The following is a 21,200-nucleotide window of genomic DNA, read 5'->3' as shown; positions in this document are numbered from 1 at the left end:
AATAAATAAAATTTCCCACATGTCTACTTTACAGCAGCACAATTTTGGAACCAACTTTTTTTTGGTTAGGAAGTTCAAAGGGTTAAAAATTGACCAGCGATTTCTAATTTTTCCAACAAAATTTACAAAACTATTTTTTTAGGGACCACATCACATTTGAAGTGACTTTGAGGGGTCGTTATGACAGAAAATACCCAAAAGTGGCACCATTCTAAAAACTTCACCCCTCAAGGTGCTCAAAACCAAATTCAAGAAGTTCATTAACCCTTTAAGTGCTTCACAAGAATTTTTGGATTGTGGAAGAAAACAATGAGCTTTTTTTTCACAAAAATGTTTCTTTAGACCCAATTTTTTTATTTTCGCAAGGGTAACAGGAAAAAATGGACCCCAGAATTTGTTGTGCAATTTCTCCTGAGCACGCCGATATCTCATATGTGGGGGAAAACCACTGTTTGGGCGCATGGCATGACTCGGAAGGGAAGGAGCACGATTTGACTTTTTGAATGTAAAATTTGCTTGAATAATTAGTGGACGCCATGTTGTGTTTGAGGAGTCCCTGATGTGCCTAAACAGTGGAAATCCCACACAAGTGACACCATTGTGGAAACTAGACCCCTCAGGGAACTTATCTAGATGTGTGGTGAGCACTTTGAACCCCCAGGTGCTTCACAGAAGATTATAACATTGAGCCGTTTTCACATTTTTCCCACAAAAATGTTTCAGCCTCCAATTTTGCATTTTCATAAGGGTAAAAGGAGAAATTGCACCATAACATTTGTTGTGCAATTTCTCCTGAGTAAGCCGATACTCCATATGTGGGGGAAAACCACTGTTTGGGTGCACGGCAGGGCTCAGAAGGGAAGAAGCACCATTTGACTTTTCGCATGTAAAATTTGCTTGAATAATTAGCGGGTGCCATGTCGCATTTGGAGAGCCCCTGATGTGCCTATACAGTGGAAACCCGCCCCCAAGTGACCCCATTTTGAAAACTATACCCCTTAAGGAACTTATCCATCATCTGTGGCGAGTAGTGAGGAGCGAGCACTAAAATGCTCGGGTACTCGTTGCTCGGGTCGAGCAAATTGGAATACTCGGGTGCTCGACCCGAGCAACGAGCCCAATGTAAGTCTATGGGAAACTTGAGCATTTTTCAGGTGGCTCCCCGTAGCGGTCTGCAGAGGGCCTAAAAATTGCCCAAATCGATGGGAACAAGTGCTCAAATGACATGGGAACAGCATGGGGAAGATCCCTGGAAGCATTTCTGACTCCCAGGTCACTGCTGTCAACAACGTTGTCAGAGTATTACGCCACTTTTACGGATTCACAATAAAACATACAAAAACAAAATGGATTTTCCTGGGAAATATATTAAGGAACATCCTTTCCAGGGTAATGACTTGTATATAAGGCAAAATAAATAACCAAAACCAAAAATACTCCTCCACACCTTGGGCTATGTTCACACATAGCGTTTTTGATGCGTTTTTGCACTTTTGCATTGCTTTCAACAAAGACAAATGCATTCATTGGGAAATCTCATTTTAACATTTTACAACCTTATCTGGCCATGTGGTGTGTGACACATCATCAGACACATGCATACAGTGCTGAAAAGACATGGGAACAGCATGGGGAAGACCTCTGGAAGCATTTCTGACTCTCAGGTCACTGCCTAAAAGTGTGGCCATCATAAGTGATCCTTGGCGCATGCGAAAATGCCTCCCGCCATGCACCTGTCATTGCAGACTTGCAACAATCACCGTCCACATCCTTGTCCCAGTGCAGCGTTCAGTTGTCCCTACCCCATTCCTTGGAATGCAAGCGCAAGTATGCAGCCAGCCACACACCCACAGGCTGCAATACTATACTGCCAAATTTTTGACAGCTGCTTGCACTTGAAATGTGGCCTTTTAGGCTCATGTAGGCGGAAGCTTTTCATAACCTCATGGTCGGGTGTCCATACTCGGTCACCAGCTGCCACTATTTCTCCCGGTATCGTCTCCGCCTTCCACAAGCACGGGTCCCACAACATTACCCGTGCCCTCCCCAGTGCACTTACTGGGAAGGACCGCCTAACCACAAACACGTGGACAGGTGAATGTGGCCAGGGACGGTACGGAGCCAGTCCACAGCTTTTTTTGCTGAGAGTTGTAGTTAGCTCGGTGAAAGGACTGGCATAGAGGGAAACCGTATCTACCCTGGGTGTCATTTTTCCCAGGAAGTCCTCTAATGCAGCTTGTTGCAGAAGCAATGGCAGCCCATCCAACATCAACTCGCACTTGTCAGTGGTGCTTTGACACACAAACATCTTTCTTGGCGCATTTAATTTCATGACTACAGAGTTGGACAATGGCCTGATCTGCAATGCGGTTTAAGAAATAGCATGCATAAGCATGTCCGATCCACATTAAAAAAGCAGCCATAGCGTGTCTGGGAACCTTACCCCACACTTTTCTTAGCCAGGGCTGCTTCTCGGCAGGGTTGGATGGGCTCACCAGAGAACCGGAGACTCCTCCGGTGGGCCCTGGCTTCCCCTTCAGGAGAGTTCATAGTGCCGAGGTGAGGCCATGATGATGATAGAGGCCACCATCTGCTTAGTTTTCTGTTACTTGGAATGCAAGCCAGCCACCCACCCACAGGCCGCAACACTAAACTGCCAGATTTCTGGGCAGCTGCTTGCACTTGAAATATGTCCTTTTAGGCTTGTGGAGGCGGAAGCTGTCCATACTCGGTCCCCAGCCGCCATTATTTTTGCCGGTATCGTCTCTGCCTTCCACAAGCATGGGTCCCACAACATTACCCGTGCCCTCCCCAGTGCACTTAATGGGAAGGACCACCTAACCACAAACACGTGGTCAAGTGAATGTGGCCAGTAACGGTATGGAGCCAGTCCACAGCTTTTTTTGCTGAGAGTTGTATTTAGCTCGGTGAAAGGACTGGCATAGACGGAAACCGTATCTACTCCGGCTGTCATTTCTCCGTCACCAGGTTCCGCCCATTGTCACACACGACCATGCCTGGAGCCACAGATCAGGCTGCTGTGTTACAGCTTTCAACAACTCTGCAGCGCTGGGCGGTTTGTCAATTAAGAATTAAGCATGTTATCTTCAGCACAGCCTGTTGCCGCTTGGCCAAGGCAGTGCTGCAGTGCTGTCAGCTTGTGACTGATGTGGTCATTTCGGAGATGGAGGAGGAGGTGCAGGAGCTGACCAATGTGATTACATTGAGGTTAAATTGGGGATGGTGTTTTTTATACTTAAGAAAGATCCTATTGTTTTGTTTTTTTTACGTTATTTTTTTAAGACAAATGCATTCACCAGGAAATGTAATTTTAACATTTTACAACCTTATCTGGCAATGTGGTGTGTGGCACATCATCGGACACATCCTGTTTTATTTATGATGGAGGGACTCTGAAAGTCATAAAGCCTATCTTTAAAGGGACATCAGACGGCCCTTACTATTCTTAAAGGGGTAGCAGTTGGCCCTAGCTATTGTTAGAGAGCCATCAGCCGGCTATGCTTTGTTGTTTCCATTATTAACAAGTGGGTCTCCTATACTGTTATTGCGTATCCAGTGACTGCAAGGGCTGCCAAAAATTTGGACGCAACCCAATACCCCTTTGAAGAGACATAGAGGAGGGTCTCAGTAAAAAAATTGTTCCCATTATAAAGGAGCGGGTCTCCTATAGTGGTAATGCCCATGATGTTACAGCAAGGGCTGCCAAAATTTGGGAAAACCCCCCCACTAAGAATTTAAAGACACAGAGCAGGGCCACAGTAACGACAAATTCCCATTAGAAAAGAGAGAGTCTGCTATACAGTTATAGGGTATGCAGTGAGTCCAACGGCTGACCAATTTTAGGAAAAACCCCTCTAAGAATTTAAAGACACACAGAGCAGGGCCACAGTAACAAGTACGACATGTTCCCATTAGAAAGGAGAGGGTCTGCTATACAGTTATAGGGTATGCAGTGAGTCCAACGGCTGACCAATTTTAGGAAAAACCTCACTACGAATTTAAAGACACATAGAGCAGGGCCACATTAACGACAAATTCCCATTAGAAAGGAGAGAGTCTGCTATCCAGTTATAGGGTATGCAGTGAGTCCAACGGCTGACAAATTTTAGGAAAAACCCCACTAAGAATTTAAAGACACATAGAGCAGGGCCACAGTAAAGACAAATTCCCATTAGAAAGGAGAGTCTGCTATACAGTTATAGGGTATGCACTGAGTCCAACGGCTGACCAATTTTAGGAAAACCCCACTAAGAATTTAAAGACACACGGAGCAGGGCCACAGTAACAAGGTAAAACATGTTCCCATTAGAAAGGAGAGGGTCTGCTATAGAGTTACAGGGTATGTGTAGCGCCCCGAGGGCTCGGTCGCTACAGAGGTATTGCACCTCAACCATAGGTGTGATATTCCACTCCCGGGTAAGGATGGAGTATGGACCAGGGCTCAGGTAGCTGCATGCAGCATACACACCCCATTTCCGGGGGACAGCTCAACGGTGCTCCCATTTAAATATTAATGCAGGCACGACAGACCATGTCCCTGGCTGGAGTGGGGAGGGGGGAGGAAAACCCGGTGATGTAGGAGCAGGAGGGGACGGTTCCTGAGCGTAGGTAGGAGCTCATTGGTTGCTGGTCACCTGGGCTCATGTTCTAGAGGGAAGTATAAAAGGTGGGCACCATCTTAGATCGAAGTTCAGTCTGTTCGGTGGAGAACGCAGAAGAGAAGACAGGGAGCAGAGGCTCTGCAGGAGCTCTGCTCAGAGGCAGGCCTTGAGAAAAGGCCGGGGCCTGAGAGGAGAAGGAACAGAGGAGAAGAGAAGGAACAGGAAAGGGAAAGAAGTGGCCGAGAAACAGAAGGGCTCAGGAACAAGAAGGTGGAAGGGACCCTAAGGCCCAATGTGAATTGGGTGACGGGTCAGGCAAGAAGAGGGTACCGAATTCCAATTTGGTGGAAGCTAATAATCTTCAGCCAAGAACCGGAGGTCGCTACCATCACTTGGTGCGACCCCTTCCTAAACCTTGCTAGGAAGGCATACCATATAGGGTAGCGGGAAACGGGGCCCACGTTTGCCCGCATAGACCCGCGGGAGCTGGACAGAAGCTTGGTCACTGGCGGGGCATGAGCCGAAGGAAGGATAGGAAGGAGCTCTGAACCATACTCCTGAAGTGCCTGGGGGTTGACCGAGTCCCTCACCTGGTGGACACCGCACGGCTTGGGTGGTCACTGCTTGCGCCGAAGTGACCCGGAGCATATGAACTGTGAGTAAAAGACACTGGACTGCAGTACGTTGTCTGTGTACTCCTTGCTCCTCCAGCACTAACGGCACTGGGACTCTCTGCACCATCACCCCCACCATTCTCTACACTGCCCTGGGGCTGCACTCTTCCCGTGGGGAGTAACACTACCTCAGCTGCAAACACCATCAGCCTCAGCGGTCTGCCTTGCAGCGGCGGTTCATAATAGCCGCAATCCACGGGTGGCGTAGTCGGACATTACCTACAGCACATAGAAGACTACCACTGGTCTGACCACCCTGAGCCACGGGACCGGGTCACCACCACTACTCCCAGCATTGCCCCGAAGCCTGGTCCCGAGTGCCCCACGGTCCAGGGGGCGAGTCATATGCAGTGAGTCCAACAGCTAACCAATTTTAGGAAAAACCCCACTAAGAATTTAAAGACACACAGAGCAGGGCCACAGTAACAAGTATGACATGTTCCCATTAGAAAGGAGAGGGTCTGCTATACAGTTATAGGGTATGCAGTGAGTCCAACGGCTGACCAAATTTAGGAAAAACCCCACTAAGAAATGAAGGACACATAGAGCAGACCACAGTAACGACAAATTCCCATTAGAAAGGAGAGAGTCTCCCATAGTGTTGGCCTATGCAGTGAATGCAAGTCTGCCAAAAATTTGGAGGCACTTCAATGCCCCTTGGAAGAGACGTGGAAGAGGGACTCATAAAAAAATGTTCCCATTAGAAAGGAGCGGAAAAAAAAGAGAGAAGCGCGCTGTGTGAAGGACCAGATGGACCAATGTGGATTAAAAACGGCCAAAAGGCCACTCACCTACTGGAGTTGTGCACCCCTGCACAACCCCGGTGACTGCCAGAGGGTGGAGAGAGGATGAGTCTCACCGCGTGGTACAGACCAGTGGGCGTACCGCTGGCTGGGCTCGCCGCTTCCAGGTTCCTGGTCGCGGCCCACGTGACCGGTCGCAGACCACTTGGCTCAGGACCGGATGCGCATCACCGCAGGTCCTATGGATTAGAAACAGGCGGCTCCCTTGCCACAGGTCCTGAATTAACGAGTGGGGAAGAAAATTGCAGGGACGGTTGGCAACTGATCCAAAGAGCTGCTCCTGCCGCTGGCCCTCAGAGAGGGATATAGAAACTAAGTTTGAAAAGAAGTGGTCTATGGAGTGCTGAAGTGATCACTGGAGAAAAACAATTTGGGGCTAAAAACATTTAATAAGCCCTTTCCACAACGCATTTCGATAGCAAACTATCTTCATCAGGTGGTACAAGGGTATGAACACAGGATAAAACATATATAAGCAAAGCTTCACAATGATTGTTTGGTACACTAATTGGTTTTGCAAGGATTAATTCGAACACTAATTCGTTGAACCTGGGTTCACAAGGAACCCTTCATATGCCGGTGTGCATGTGCCTCCAACAGTCGCACATGGACAACCCTCGCATGAATTCAAGAGTCGAAAATACATTGGATAAGACATGGAATATAGCAATACATATTAATAGACAAAATCAAGAAACACCTTGTCAATTGCAATATACACACAAGAATTATTGTGTTATAACATATTACTAATAAGTTTTGAAATAATTAATTCAAACACTAATGAGATGAACCTAGGTCCACAAGGACCCCCACACGTGTCGGCGTGCACGGGCCCCCATCAGTCACACATGGACAACCTCCACATGAATTTGAGAATCAAAAACATATTAGATAAGACAGAAAATGGCAATACGCATTGATGGACAATATTGAAAAATACATTACCAGTATAAAATACACATAAGAATCACTATATTGTGACATATTGCAAATGCAAAATGAATAATGAAAAGAAGAGGAGGAGAGGGAGAAGTAAAAAGTGGCAAATATAGATCATTCTAAAAGGGGAAGAATAATATCCCTAAGAGCTGATCATATTTTCAAGGGCCAAATTTAGACCTTCAGGGGCAAGTGTGCCCATTTTGAAAATCCAAAAACTCTCCTTATTAATCAAACTCACCAATCGATCAGAGACGGTATCAGGTACATGGTCAATGATAGTGAGCCTCATATCTCCTGGATCTTTTTGATGGACAATACTGAAGTGTTTCGATACGCTATGTAATTGATAACCTGTCCGGATATTGTGTCTATGTTTATTTAAACGTGCATGTACACTCCAGTAGGTAGATCACATATGTTGATTGACAATTCACGTTGTGTGTGATAGAAAATTTCTTTCCTGCGGTATGTGATGAGAAAATTTTTTGGGCGCCATTTTAATGGCTCTACAACATAAACACTTTGGTGTGTTTCACGGAAAACACCCCGGACCAAAGCCATTCTGTGGTGGCTGTATTTTGGACTTCAAAGATGTATTACTAGGTGCTATTAAACTTCGTAGGTTTTTATTCTTCCTAAAAATAATATTTGGATTATTGGGTATGAAATGCCCTAGAATTGGGTCACCCCTCAAAATAAACCAAAATTTATTCAGGATACTGTGAATGGTGACCCTAGATTGATTAAATGTAGTCACCATACTCCATCTAGTCAAATCGGAGGCTATTTTATTTTTATTTTTACCAGTGGATAACTCAATCCTATCAATGCACATGTCCTGGGTAAGGGCCCTAGTTTTAGAAAAGGCATCCTTCAATAATTTTTGGGGGTAACCCTTCTGTATGAACCGTTTCCTCAATATTTTAGATTCCACCAAAAATTCAGAGTCTCTGGTGCAGTTTTTTCGGACCCTCCAATATTGCCCATAGGGAACATTGGTGATCCATTTTGGGAGATGTCCACTATCAAACCTCAGATAACTATTCACATCCACTGGTTTAAAGAAGGTTGATGTGAACAATCTTCCCATCGTGTCAAACTGCACCATCAGGGCCAAGAATTGTAGGGCAGTTTCAGAAAAAGTTGCTGTGAAGGATAAACCCCACGAATTAGAATTGAGTTCATCAACGAACTTCAATTCACTCTCACTAGTGCCCCTCCACAAGAAGAATAAATAGTCTATATAACGGCGGTAAAACACCACATGGTTAACCGCCATGGGGAACTGTGCGATGAAGACGGACTCAAAGACCCCCATAAACAAATTGGTGTATCTTGTCCCCATCGCACAGCCACTTATCTGACGTTAGACCACCCCTTCAAACGTGAATACATTATTGTTCAATACAAACATAATAGCTGTTTTGAGAAATTTCTTTTGCTCAGTTGGAATATTGGTATCAGTCGACAAAAAATGTTCGACTGCTGTCAGCCCCAATTCATGGGATATATTACTGTAAAGAGCACTAACATCAAGAGTCAAGATGAGACAATTGTTCATGGGGGGGGGATCTCTTAGGAGTTTGATCAATTGAGAAGAAGCTCTCAGGTAAGAATCAAGCTTGAGGACATATTTTTGAAGAAATATTGAGGACATATTTTAGATTTTCTTGATTTTGTATGTTGATATGTATTACTATATTCCATGTCTTGTCCAATGTGTTTTCGGCTTTTGAATTCATGTGAGGGTTGTCCATGTGCGACTGTTGGAGGCACATGCACACCGGCATATGAAGGGTTCCTTGTGAATCCAGGTTCAATGAATTAGTGTTCAAATTAATCCTTGCAAAACCAATTAGAGTACCAACCAATCATTGTGAAGCTTTGCTTATATATGTTTTATCCTGTGTTCATACCCTTGTACCACCTGATGAAGATAGTTTGCTATCGAAATGCATTGTGTAAAGGGCTTATTAAATGTTTTTAGCCCCAAATTGTTTTTCTCCAGTGATCACTTCAGCACTCCACAGACCACTTCTTTTCACACTTAGTCATTAGAAAGGAGCGGGCCTCCTATACTTGTAATGCCCATGCACTAAGTGTATGGGCTGACAAACATTTACCCCTGGGGGGTATACATGAACATACTGTAGAAAACATTTTTTTACGGGCATCATAAACACCCTTTAAAAAAATTATGTGGGTGTTACATCATGGACCACGGTCACCCTGGTGATATGGTGGTGGAGGATGAGGAGAAGGAGGAGGACAAGAGCAAATAGCCAAAATCAGGAAGCGTATAGCCTGTGTGGGTGTGAAGAGGTGCATGGGAATACACCTCCCAAGAAAAGACACTGGATTTGAGTTTATGTTACGCTGCTATCATTCGGTGGTGATGAGAAGTCTGGCCCAATCCAGCCCTTGTTCATTTTTATAAGAGTCAGCCTGTGTAATGCACACGCCCGGGCTGAGCGGCGTGTGCGTGTGATTCCACTGGACCGTGCCGGAGAGTGAATGCCTGGAGGGGAGTAACTAGGTATTCACCCGATCCGACCAGGGTCGCACGACGGCATACGACGCCAGTGCACCAAGGAGGAACCGAGCAGAGGGACCAGGTGCTACTCCAGGACAGACCCCGGACACGGCTGTTGACCCACACAGGGGAATACAGGAACAGACTGGTTAGGCTGGCATACAGACTGGTGGGTATAGGCAGGCACGACTGGTATGCAGGCAGGCGAGTATGCAGGCAGGGGGGTACAGGCAAGCACGGCTAGAGTGCAGACAGGGAGGCGCTAGCAGGTAGGAACACAGGCGGGATAGGACCCAGTACACACTGGGACTCAGGAACAGAACCACAGATGTGGCGGACAAACACAGCAGAGTGAGGCCGCCCAGAGAGGTGAGCGAGAGCAGGGCAGGACGAGACCGCCTAGAGCGGTGAGTAAGAGTAGAGCAGGACGAGGCCGCCTGGAGCGGTGAGCAAGAGTAGAGCAGGACGAGGCCGCCTGGAGCGGTGAGCTAGAGTAGAGCAGGACGAGGCCGCCTGGAGCGGTGAGCAAGAGTAGAGCAGGACGAGGCCGCCTGGAGCGATGAGCAAGAGTAGAGCAGGACAAGGCCGCCTGGAGCGATGAGCAAGAGTAGAGCAGGACAAGGCCGCCTGGAGCGGTGAGCAAGAGTAGAGTAGGACAAGGCCGCCTGGAGCGGTGAGCAAAGGGAGAGCAGGCTAGAACCGCCGGAGCGGTGAGCAAAGGAAGAGCAGGCTAGAACCGCCGGAGCTGTGAGCAAAGGCAGAGCAGGCTAGAACCGCCGGAGCGGTGAGCAAAGGCAGAGCAGGCTAGAACCGCCGGAGCAGTGCGCAAAGGCAGAGCAGGCTAGAACCGCCGGAGCGGTGAGCAAAGGCAGAGCAGGCTAGAACTGCCGGAGCGGTGAGCAAAGGCAGAGCAGGCTAGAACCGCCGGAGCGGTGAGCAAAGGCAGAGCAGGCTAGAACCGCCGGAGCGGTGAGCAAAGGCAGAGCAGGCTAGAACCGCCGGAGCGGTGAGCAAAGGCAGAGCAGGCTAGAACCGCCGGAACGGTGAGCAAAGGCAGAGCAGGCTAGAACCGCCGGAGAGGTGAGCAAAGGCAGAGCAGGCTAGAACCGCCGGAGCGGTGAGAAAAGGCAGAGCAGGCTAGAACCGCCGGAGCGGTGAGCAAAGGCAGAGCAGGCTAGAACCGCCGGAGCGGTGAGCAAAGGCAGAGCAGGCTTGAACCGCCGGAGCGGTGAGCAAAGGCAGAGCAGGCTAGAACCGCCGGAGCGGTGAGCAAAGGCAGAGCAGGCTAGAACCGCCGGAGCGGTGAGCAAAGGCAGAGCAGGCTAGAACCGCCGGAGCGGTGAGCAAAGGCAGAGCAGGAGGGACAGGGCTCTGTTCACATGGAACAGACAGGAAGGGAAAGGCAGAACCAGATACCCACAGGGTACTTGCAGTGAAGTAGCGAGTGGACCACAAACTCACAAACGGGAGTACAGTGACAACGAGCAGGAGTAAGGGACGAGTTCAGACTCTGCAGAAAAAGGAAAGGTATGGACATAGAGAAACACGGGAAAACAGGCTAGAAGAGTATACAGACAAGAACAGACACAGTAGCAAGATACAGGAGCGGGTCTAGGAATGCAGCCCCTAGAAGGCGGGAGGAACAGGCCAGGAGCGTGTTCAGACAGGACAGACTAGATACAGGAGCGGGTCTAGGAATGCAGCCCCTAGAAGGCGGGAGGAACAGGCTAGGAGCGTGTTCAGACAGGACAGACAAGATACAGGAGCGGGTCTAGGTATGCGGCCTCTAGAAGGCGAGACAAACAGGCAAGGAGCGTGTTCAGACAGGCCCGGAAATACAGCCTCCAGGATAGGCAGACAAGAGAACACAGAAGGGGACCTGGCACATTCAGAGTGAAAGACCACACTGAATGAAACACAATGCTCAGGCAGGGATTCATTGGAGCAGCTGGGTTAAATACCAGGTGACAGACAGCAATAGGCCGAGGACGCACAAGGGGTGTGCCTGCAGCAGGTACAAAAAGCAGGAAGTGATCGGGCGCCGCCCTTAAGCAGCAGACACAGAGGCAAGCAGACAGCATGGAGGGAAGCCAGGCTAGCAGACTGGACTGGAGATCAAGTGCGCGCTCTTGCACAGTGGGAGATGGACCACTATGCAAGGACGCCGCCAGGTATGTTACAGCCTGTCAGGATTTTCAGTTGACAGGCAGATGCGCTTATCAGTTATAATTCCACCAGCGGCACTAAAAACCCGCTCTGATAAAACGCTGGCGGCAGGGCAGGCCAGGCCAGGACCTCCAAGGCATAGAGAGCCAGTTCATTCCACGTATTCAGCTTGGATACCCAATAATTATAAGGCACAGCAGAATCACGGAGGATGTTGGTATGGTCGGCAAGGTACTCCCTCAGCATCTTCCCAAACTTTGCACTCCTTGTGAGAGTATCCCGCACCTCAGGGCCTGTGCGATGGGAGGGTCTGAGAAAATTCTCCCAGAACTTTGACAATGTTCCCCTGCCTCTGCTGGATTGAAGTTGTGTCTCTCTTGCCTGTACTCCTTGGTTGTCCAACGAAGTGTGCCCTCTGCCGCCAGCGTTTTCAGATGGGAATTGTTTTAATAGTTCCGCAACAAGGGCCTTCTGGTACAGCCCCATTTTTGCAGACCTGTCCGCCTCAGGAATAAGAGATATAAAGCTCTCCTAGTAGCGTGGGTCTAGAAGTGTCACCAACCAGTAATGACTCTCACCCAAAATTTTGAGAACACGAGGGTCATGGGAAAGGCAGCATAACATAAACTCAGCCATGCGTGCCAGACTACTAACAGGCAAGACTTCCGTGTCCTCACCAAGAGGATGACTGACCATGCTCGCCTCCTCCTCCTCTCTGTCCTCTGGCCATCCACGCTGAACAGACTGTATGACAGCTGTGCAGGTAGTACCGTCTATAGTGCATGAAACTAGCTCCTGTCCTTCCTCCTCCTCCTCCTCTTCCTCATTGTCACCCAATCCACGTTGGGATGAGATGAGGCTTAGCTGTGTGTAATCACCCTGTACAGTTCCTTCTCATCGTGCTCCGCCTGCAATGCATCCTCTTTGATTGTGAGCAGAGAGCGTTTCAGAAGACAGAGAAGCGGGATGGTGACGCTAATTATGGCATCATCGCCGCTCACCATCTTGGTGAAGTCCTCAAAGTTTTGGAGGATGGTATATATGTCTGGCATCCATGTCCACTCCTGAGGTTTTATGTGTGAAGTCTGAACTGAATACCGACGGCCTTGTTGATTCTGGTACTCAACAACTGCCCTCTTCTGCTCACAAATCCTTCCCAACATCTGCAGTGTAGAGTTCCAACATCACACACCAGTCTGTGAGCCGGAAGCTGCAAACGCTGCTGAAACACGGCAAGGGCGGTGGAAGCTGTAGCTGACTTTCTAAAATGGGCACACAGGCGGCGTACTTTAACAAGCAGATCCGGCAGCTCCGGGTAGGGTTTGAGAAACCGCTGAACCACGAGGTTAAGCACATGGGCAAGGCATGGTACGTGTATGATCTCGTCTCGCCTCAGAGCCGCCACCAGGTTCCGGCCATTGTCACACACGACCATGCCTGGCTGTAGGTTCAGCGGTATGAGCCACAGATCTGCCTGCTCTTTCAGAGCTGTCCACAACTCTTCAGCATTGTGCAGTTTGTCACCTAAGCATATTAGCTTCAGCACAGCCTGTTGCCGCTTGGCCGAGGCAGTGCTGCAGTGCTTCCAGCTTGTGACTGATGTGGTCATTTCGGAGATGGAGGCTGAAGAGGAGGAGGCTGAGGTGCAGGAGCTGTAGACCGCGGGGGCAACCCTGATTGACCTAGAGCCAGCAGTCCTTGGCATCGGGAGGACGTGTTCCGTCCCAAGGTCCGACTGGGTCCCGGCTTCCACTATGTTAACGCAGTGTGCCGTTAGCGAGATGTACCCTCCCTGCTCACAAGCACTTGTCTACGTGTCAGTGGTTAGGTGGACTTTCCCGGTAACTGCGTTGTTGAGGGCACGGCTAATGTTTTGGGACACGTGCTTGTGTAATGCGGAGACGGCACACCGGGAGAAATAGTGGCAGCTGGGGACCGAGTACCGAGGGATGGCCGCTGCCATCAGGTTGTGGACTGCTTCCGTCTCCACGAGCCTAAAAGGCAACATTTCGAGCGCAAGCAGTCATGAAATGTGAGAATTTAGTAGTGTGGCCTGTGTGGTGTTGGCTGCATATTTGCGCTTGCGTTCCAAGAACTTGGGTATGGACAACTGAACGCTGCACTGGGACAAGGACGTGGACGTGCTTCCTTATGCTGCTACTTGAGAGAGAGCAACGACAGGTGCAGGGCAGTAGGCATCTTCGCATGCACCATGGACAGGGGATTGGCTTGCATGCACAACAGCGGAAAAAGTAATGGTGCCACCTGCAGACACTGTTCCTTGACCCTGTGGTTTGGCACACAAAGTCAGGTGCTTTGCTGCCATGTACCTGATCATGCTGGTGGTGGTCAGGCTGGTCGTTTTGCCACCCCTGCTGATGTTGACCTGGGAGGTAGTGCAAATGGTCTTTTTGGGGTTATCGACAGAGTCTTTAAAAAACAACCAGACTCGGGAAGACCTAACAGTTGTACTGGCAGCTTCCTTCGTGTTGGTGTTACGGGGAACGGTTGCCTGCCTTCTGTCTGCGGCCACCACACTGCTTCTTCCTGCCTGTTGGGGTGCTCTGCCTCCCTCCCCCTGTGTGTTGCTGTCCTCGCTCTGTATGTCCTCCTGCCCGGTTGGGTCAGTTACTATATCATCCGCCACCTTGTCTTCCACTTCCGCACCCTGGTCCTCCTGGTCCTCCTCCTGACTTTCTGGCGATTGTGTGTCTCATCATAGTCCACCTCTTGTGACACTTTCCCACCGTCGCCTTCGTGTGACCGTGGCTGCTCAAATATTTGGGCATCGCTACACGCAATCTCTTCTTGCCCCACTTCAAGTGGACAGGGCGAGAGGCCCGAATCTATTAATGGAAAAAGTGAACAGCTCTTCAGAGTGTCCAAGTGTGGGATTAGTTGTCTCTGGGCACTCGGCATGGTGGGAGGAAGGAGAATCACGGTGAGGAATATGCAGTCCAGACTTACGGCTACTGACACTTGACCGTGTGGAAGACAGGGTGGTGGTGGCTAAGTGACTGGAAGCATTATCCGCTATCCAACCAACAACCTTTTTTTTTTGCTCTGGGTTCAATAGTGGTGTACTTTGATCCCCTAGGAATTGGGACAGGAAGGTGAGGCGAGAAGATGTGGGTGTTTGTTGTGGCACAATTTCAGCATGCCCACGGCCTTGTCCTCGGCCTCTGCATGCACCATCACCATCATGTCCAGTTCCCCGTTCCTTGCCACGTGCCTTGCCCATTTTAAATGGAGGACAGCGAGTTTGGAGCGAACTTATATGTGATCCGTGTGATAGAGAAAATAGAGTTTTAAATACCTGCCCTGTAGGTAAGTAGTTTGAACAGCAAACTGGTGTGAATTGCTTCACTGACACAGTAAAGGAAACTTTTAATGGAGGCCAGAAATGGCAGTATTTTCTGACTACGTATATGTGATCCGTTTGACGGAGAAAACACAGTTTTAAATAGCTGAATTTCTAGCGCTGTAATATGGAAAGAACCTGGCTGTATTCTGCAGTGGCAACAAACAAATGGAGCAGAAAAACGGTGTTCTCTGGCTTGTTTTTTAAGCAAATAATGAGGATTAAGATCCAAAAAAAAGTATTCCTGGCCCCTGAGACCTGGGCCTTTGTATAGAAATATCTAACAGCAGCAGAAGGCAGAATTGGAATGGAGCCTCTTGTGCTATATGCACTGCAGTCTGCTATATACCCTGCCTGCCTGCCGATATACACTGCCTGCCTGATATCTCTGCAGATGGATTAGTTAGTCCTCAAAAGGATTGTTTGTTAGGATGGATATGTGTAAGGTACGTTTTTTCTCCCTACACTACCTAATACACAAGCAAATCTCTCCCTGACGCAGCTTTCCAGAGTGACTGTGACGAGCATGGCGGCGCCAGGTCTGATATAGACCTGATGACGCTGAGCGGCCAGCCAATCACTGTAATGCCACAACAAACATGGCTACGGCATTACAGTGAGTGGCAGACAATCCCAGCATGTTGATTGGTGCTCTAAAGAGTGCCAGACATGCAGAGAGGGGACCCGAGCTCCCACCGAGCAACCCCGGAAATACTCGGCGAGCGCAGAGCAGTGAGATGCTCAGGCGAGCACCAAGCAGTAGCAAGCATGCTCGCTCATCACTAGTGGCGAGCACTTTGAATCCCCAAGTGTTTCACAAAAGTTTATGACGGAGAGCCGTGAAAATCAAAAAAATCACAGTTTTTTTCCACAAAAATTATCTTTTAGCCCCAATTTTTTTATTTTCACAAGGGTAAGAGGATAAATTGGACCACAAAGGTTGTTGTGAAATTTCTCCTGAGTACGCTGATACCCCATATGTGGGAGAAAACTACTGTTTGGGCGCACGACAAGCCTCAGAAGGGAAGGAGTGACGTTTTGGAATGCAGACTTTGGAATGCGTCATGTCGCATTTGCAGAGCCGCTGATGTGACTAAACAGTGGAAATGCCCAACAAGTGCCCCCTTTTTGGAAACTAGACCCCTAAATGAATTTATCTAGATGTGTGGTGAGCACCTTGAACCCCCAGGTGCTTCACAGAACATTATAACGTTGACTTGTGAAAACAAAATAAAAAAATTTCCCACTAAAATTATTTTAGCCCAAAAAATGTTTGTGTCATACAATCACATACTGAGATGGTGGACAAATTAATACATGAACTTAAAGGGAACCTGTCATGCCATTTGTATCATGCAAACTGTCCCCAGGTTGTTGTTAGCGATGCAGTGGGCATCACTAACATGTTTTTTAATGAAAAACGGCGCTATAATCATATGTCAAAACCACTTTTTATAGTTATACAGTATATATAAAGATATGATATATCTCATAGGGGTGTTCTTCATTGCATTCGGTCATGGTGGTCGCCGCCCACTCAATTTGAATTCTATCCCAGTGTTTGCGGCGACGTCACCTGAATCCTCGCATTCAAATTCCACGCTTACACTCTGTTTAGTGTGAGCCATGCTTGTGCAGTGTGTGTGCCATAACCCGCGCTTGTTCAATGTGTATTTTTAAGCCGCGCTTGTGCATTGTCCATAGGCTCACCGCGCGTGCACCGTGACGAACGGCTCCCCACGCGTACGCAGTGAAGCTGTCTTTAGTTCACAGCTTTACTGCGCACACGCGCGGAGCCGATGGATAATGCGCAAGCGCGGATTAAAAATAGATGTTGCACAAGTGCGGCTCAGACTAAACAGCGTGTAAGAGCGGAATTTGAATGCGAGGATTCAGGTGATGTCGCCGCAAATACTGGGACAGAATTCAAATTAAGTGGGTGCTGACCACCATGACTGAATGCAGTGAAGAACATCCCTATGACTGAACGAGCAAGTAAGATATAACTATATAAAGTGGTTTTGACAAATAATTATAGCGCAGTTTTTCACTAAAAAAGCATGTTAGTGATGCACATTGCATCACTAATTATGACCTGGGGACAGTTTACATGATACAAATGACATGACAGGTTCCCTTTAAGTTAGCTACTCACACAGCCAGTGGCAACCCCACAGCGCCTGCTGCCTAGTCAAGAAGAATCTAATGGCCACCTCAGCCTGCCCACCACCGCCTCACCCTGCCAGACGCAGCCTCCTCTCAGCAACCTCATCCGGACAGACTCAGCCTGCCTTCAGCACCAGCCTCCCTTCAGAACCAGCCTCCCCTCACCACCACCAGACCACCCTCACCATCACCAGCCTCCCCTCACCACTAGGCATTCCTCAGCACCACCAGGCTCCCCTCACCACCAGGCCCGCCTCAGCACCACCAGCCTCCCCTCACCACCAGGTCCCCCTCAGCACCACCAGCCTCCTCTCACCACCAGGCCCCTTGCAGCACCACCATGCCCCTCACTGCACCACCAGGCCCCTCACAGCACCACAAGCCCCCCCTCACCACCTGGCCCTGCTCAGCACAACAAGACCCTCCTCAGCACCATAAAGTCCCCCTCACCACCACCAGGCCCCCATCAGCATGAGACTCCCTTCACCCTCACCAGCCTCCCCTCAGCTCCAGACTCAGCAGCTTCCTCCTCCTCACACACTGCCCACCGCCTCCTCCGAGGCACACTGCTCTGCTCAGGAATGAAGATGAGCGCGCAGCATGTCAGGAGATCGGAGTCAGGACCATGATGCACCCAGCCGCAGCTTAAAGGTACAGGGCCTATTTCCATCCACCGGGTGCATCATGCATCTGGTGTGCAGCGGCGTCGCTGAAATGTTGCCCCTGAGGCCTGGTGAGTAGAAGCAAAGAGAGGGGGGCCTCGGGCTGCCAGCATGACCAGGCCCCCCATTTTTGCTTCTTCTCACCGGGCCCCATACAGTAGTAAGGGCAGTAATGCCCTGATGGAGGCCCTGGCTCTACGCTGAGCACGGATATCGGGGTTTCCATTTAAATCGCCAAGTCACATAATTCAGATGAAACCTCTGAGGGATCCATTCACTATAACCAGGCAGCATAGTTAGGCCGTCAGTGTGTCCGGTACGTGTGGTGACAGTTTCCACACGTACCGGAGACACATACACACACATAGACCCATTCAAATGAATGGGTCTGTGCACATCAGTGTGTTTCCATGGACTGTGTGTCCGGGGATGAAACACGTTGACATGTCCGTTTATTTCGCACTGCATAGGCCGCAAAACGTCCCACGCAGATGACACATGAATGAGATCCGTGAGTCATCCTTGTGATATGTACCGGTGCCTGGGAATCAGTCAGTGTACAGTTAGCACTGTTCCCAAGCGCCGGGTGCTGAACGCTGCCCTCATCATTGTCCCCTGCTTGCTCTGCGATCAGCACGAGCAAGGGACAGTGATTAGAGTAGTAGTCTGCTCCTGCTGTGTCCTGGTGTAAAAATAAGAATAAAATAAAAAAATCATTATACTCACCTGTCCAAAGATGTCCCCCGCTGTAATCCACCTGACCGCTCACGCAGAGGAGCCGGAGAGAATGACTCGCTCCAGCAAGCGAGCCCCGGAGCTGCGCTGAGCTCAGTGAGTGACAGGACACTGCTCGCTGAGTGCAGCTCCAGGGCTCACTCGCTGGAGCGAGTCATTCTCCCTGGCTCCTCGGCATGAGCAATCAGATGGGTTACAGCGGGGGGACTTTCACTTCTGCAGTCTGATCGCAGTTATAAGGTATAGCAGTGCAGGATCAAACTATCTTGCTAGTGCCTGGTGACCCGGATGTCATCATGACAACATCGGGTCACCATGGCAACGATCGGGACCCCACGATGATGCTTTTGTCCCTCTGCTCACTCGCTAAATGCTACGATCGCACCGCTCCCTCGCTAAATGCTACGATCGCACCGCTCCCTACACTCAGTGCCGGGTGTCAGCTGTCAGAATCAGCTGACACCCGGCGGTGATCGTACCCACACAGCCTCTCCATGAAATGAAATAATACGTACCTAGTCCATAAGGCCCAGGGACGTATTATGTCAGAAAGTGGTTAAAGAGGTTGTCCACTACTTTTACATTGATAGCCCATCCTTAGAATAGGTCATCAGTGTCTGATTGGTCGGGGTGCGACACCTGGCACGGCCGCCAATCAGCTGTTATCGGTGTCGGCAGGGGTGGCCCCCGGCCGGTAGTACTTACTTCACCTGGGGTGTCGGACCCCGCCAATCAAACATTGATGACCTATCCTAAGGATAGGCCACCAATGTAAAAGTAGTAGACAACCTCTGTAAGTCATTCTTATCATCACTCATCGCAGTCTTAAACAATGTGGTCTTGGTCAAAAGTTACTCATATATCATATTCATCTTTACCCTTATAAAAGGCGTATTCCCATCACATACATTTAGGAATTTCCACAGGCTATGCCATAAATGTATATTATATGGGATCTCACCAATGGGACCTGCATCTATCCCAATAGCATCATGTGCTGCTGTCAGTGGATTGATTGTTTCAATTCCCCATAGAGCTGAATGGGAATTCCGACCATCTCTCCACTGATTTTGGTGCGAGTCAGTGGTCAATACCTTCTCCAAGGAACTTGTATGTGACTAGCGGCTGCTTCTATATAATAATCTCTGCAGTCTGAGATGGTCTGCACTCTCTCAGGTCTGATGGTTGGACAGAATCAGACTCCAGGACAATGGGAGGCATTGGAGAGAGGTATCAGGTTTTGGAAAATCCATGTTTACAGGCTTAGAGTTTTTTTTTTAATTAAACTGCGCTTTACTCATCCTTCCCGGGTCCAGTGCGGAGTTTTTGCCACTGCTCCCGGTGTCTATTATTGTCTGCAGCGCTGATCTCATGTCGACATCGCTGCAGCCAATAATTGAGCTCAATGTCTCTGAGCAGCTTGTGCCGTCAACTCTGTAGAGCCACTGAGCTGAATTATTGACTGCAGTGCTATGAGCGTGACGTCAGAGCTGCAAGCAATAACAGACATGGGGAGCAGCGGCGGAGACTCAGTGCAGAGGGAGAGTAAAGCACAGTTTGTTACCTTTAAAAACAAACAGTGGCAGGGGACAGGGATTTTCTGAAACTGGAAAAACCCTTAAAGAATACAGAAAATATTGAAATAAAGGAAGAAGCTTCCAATCTGATCAGTTGAGAAAAATATACTTTAATGAAATGAAAGCATCAGTGTCTGTAGCAACTTCAGTGACTGTGAGAATGGCTTGTGCAGACATCTTAGAGGTCATGGTCAGGAGCTCAGCCACTTCCTTTCATCGCTGGCCGATGTATAGTTTATAGTATGTAGCAGTGAGCTCAGCAGCTCTGCCAGAGTTGATGGCAGAAGAGGCTCAGAGCTGCTGAGCTCATATATTGGCTGCAACGTTGTTGATGTAATGTCAGCGCTGCAGACAATAACATACACCAGGAGCAGCGGCAGAGACTCTGTGCTGGATCTGGGAACGGTGAGAAAAGTACAGTTTGTTCTTTAAATACTGTGGCTGGAGAACAAGGGGTTGCCAAAATTGGAAAACCACTGTCATGGGGATACCGCAACAGAGAGGGGCCAGAAGATTGCGGCATCTCGTTACACAAACTCCTGCACTGTTTAGAACTGCTTCACCATCCTATTAAACAGTGCATGTTTTCCTTATCATTGCAAGGGTTAGTAAGTTCAGTTGATCTCCTGGAGCTCTCCATTGTGAATTGTCTCAGCTGTTTTGTGTTGGCCACTCTCCTCTGGTATATATGCTCGCCCCTGGCACTTAGGAGTTACCAGTGATAGTTCACACTTCCTGGTTTGGCGGTGAAGGAAAAGTTCAGTAGATTTGTGTGTGGAGTTAGTTTGCATGTTTTTCCTTATTGTATGATTGTAGTTTTCTTTTATCCCTGTTTGTTAACCCCTGTCTGTCTAGTTGTTTTCCAATACACTTCGGCCTCACACCTCCCAGGGTGGGGGGGCAAAAGATAAGGGTAAAGCTAGGAGCATAGCAAGATGTGAGACCCCAGCATCTCC

General features: G+C 48.9%; 1 protein-coding gene across 3 annotated transcripts in view; it reads right to left on the bottom strand.

The window, feature by feature from the left end:
• ASB11 (ankyrin repeat and SOCS box containing 11) overlaps positions 1-21,200 on the bottom strand; it is a 49,285-nt gene that overhangs the window by 21,939 nt on the left and 6,146 nt on the right. The window lies entirely within an intron of this gene.

This window comes from Phyllobates terribilis, unplaced genomic scaffold (genome assembly GCF_046119375.1).
Source record: "Phyllobates terribilis strain yellow unplaced genomic scaffold, ASM4611937v1 Scaffold_2__4_contigs__length_985480577, whole genome shotgun sequence".
Lineage (NCBI taxonomy): Eukaryota > Metazoa > Chordata > Amphibia > Anura > Dendrobatidae > Phyllobates > Phyllobates terribilis.
This window is presented reverse-complemented; position numbering and strand designations above follow the sequence as displayed.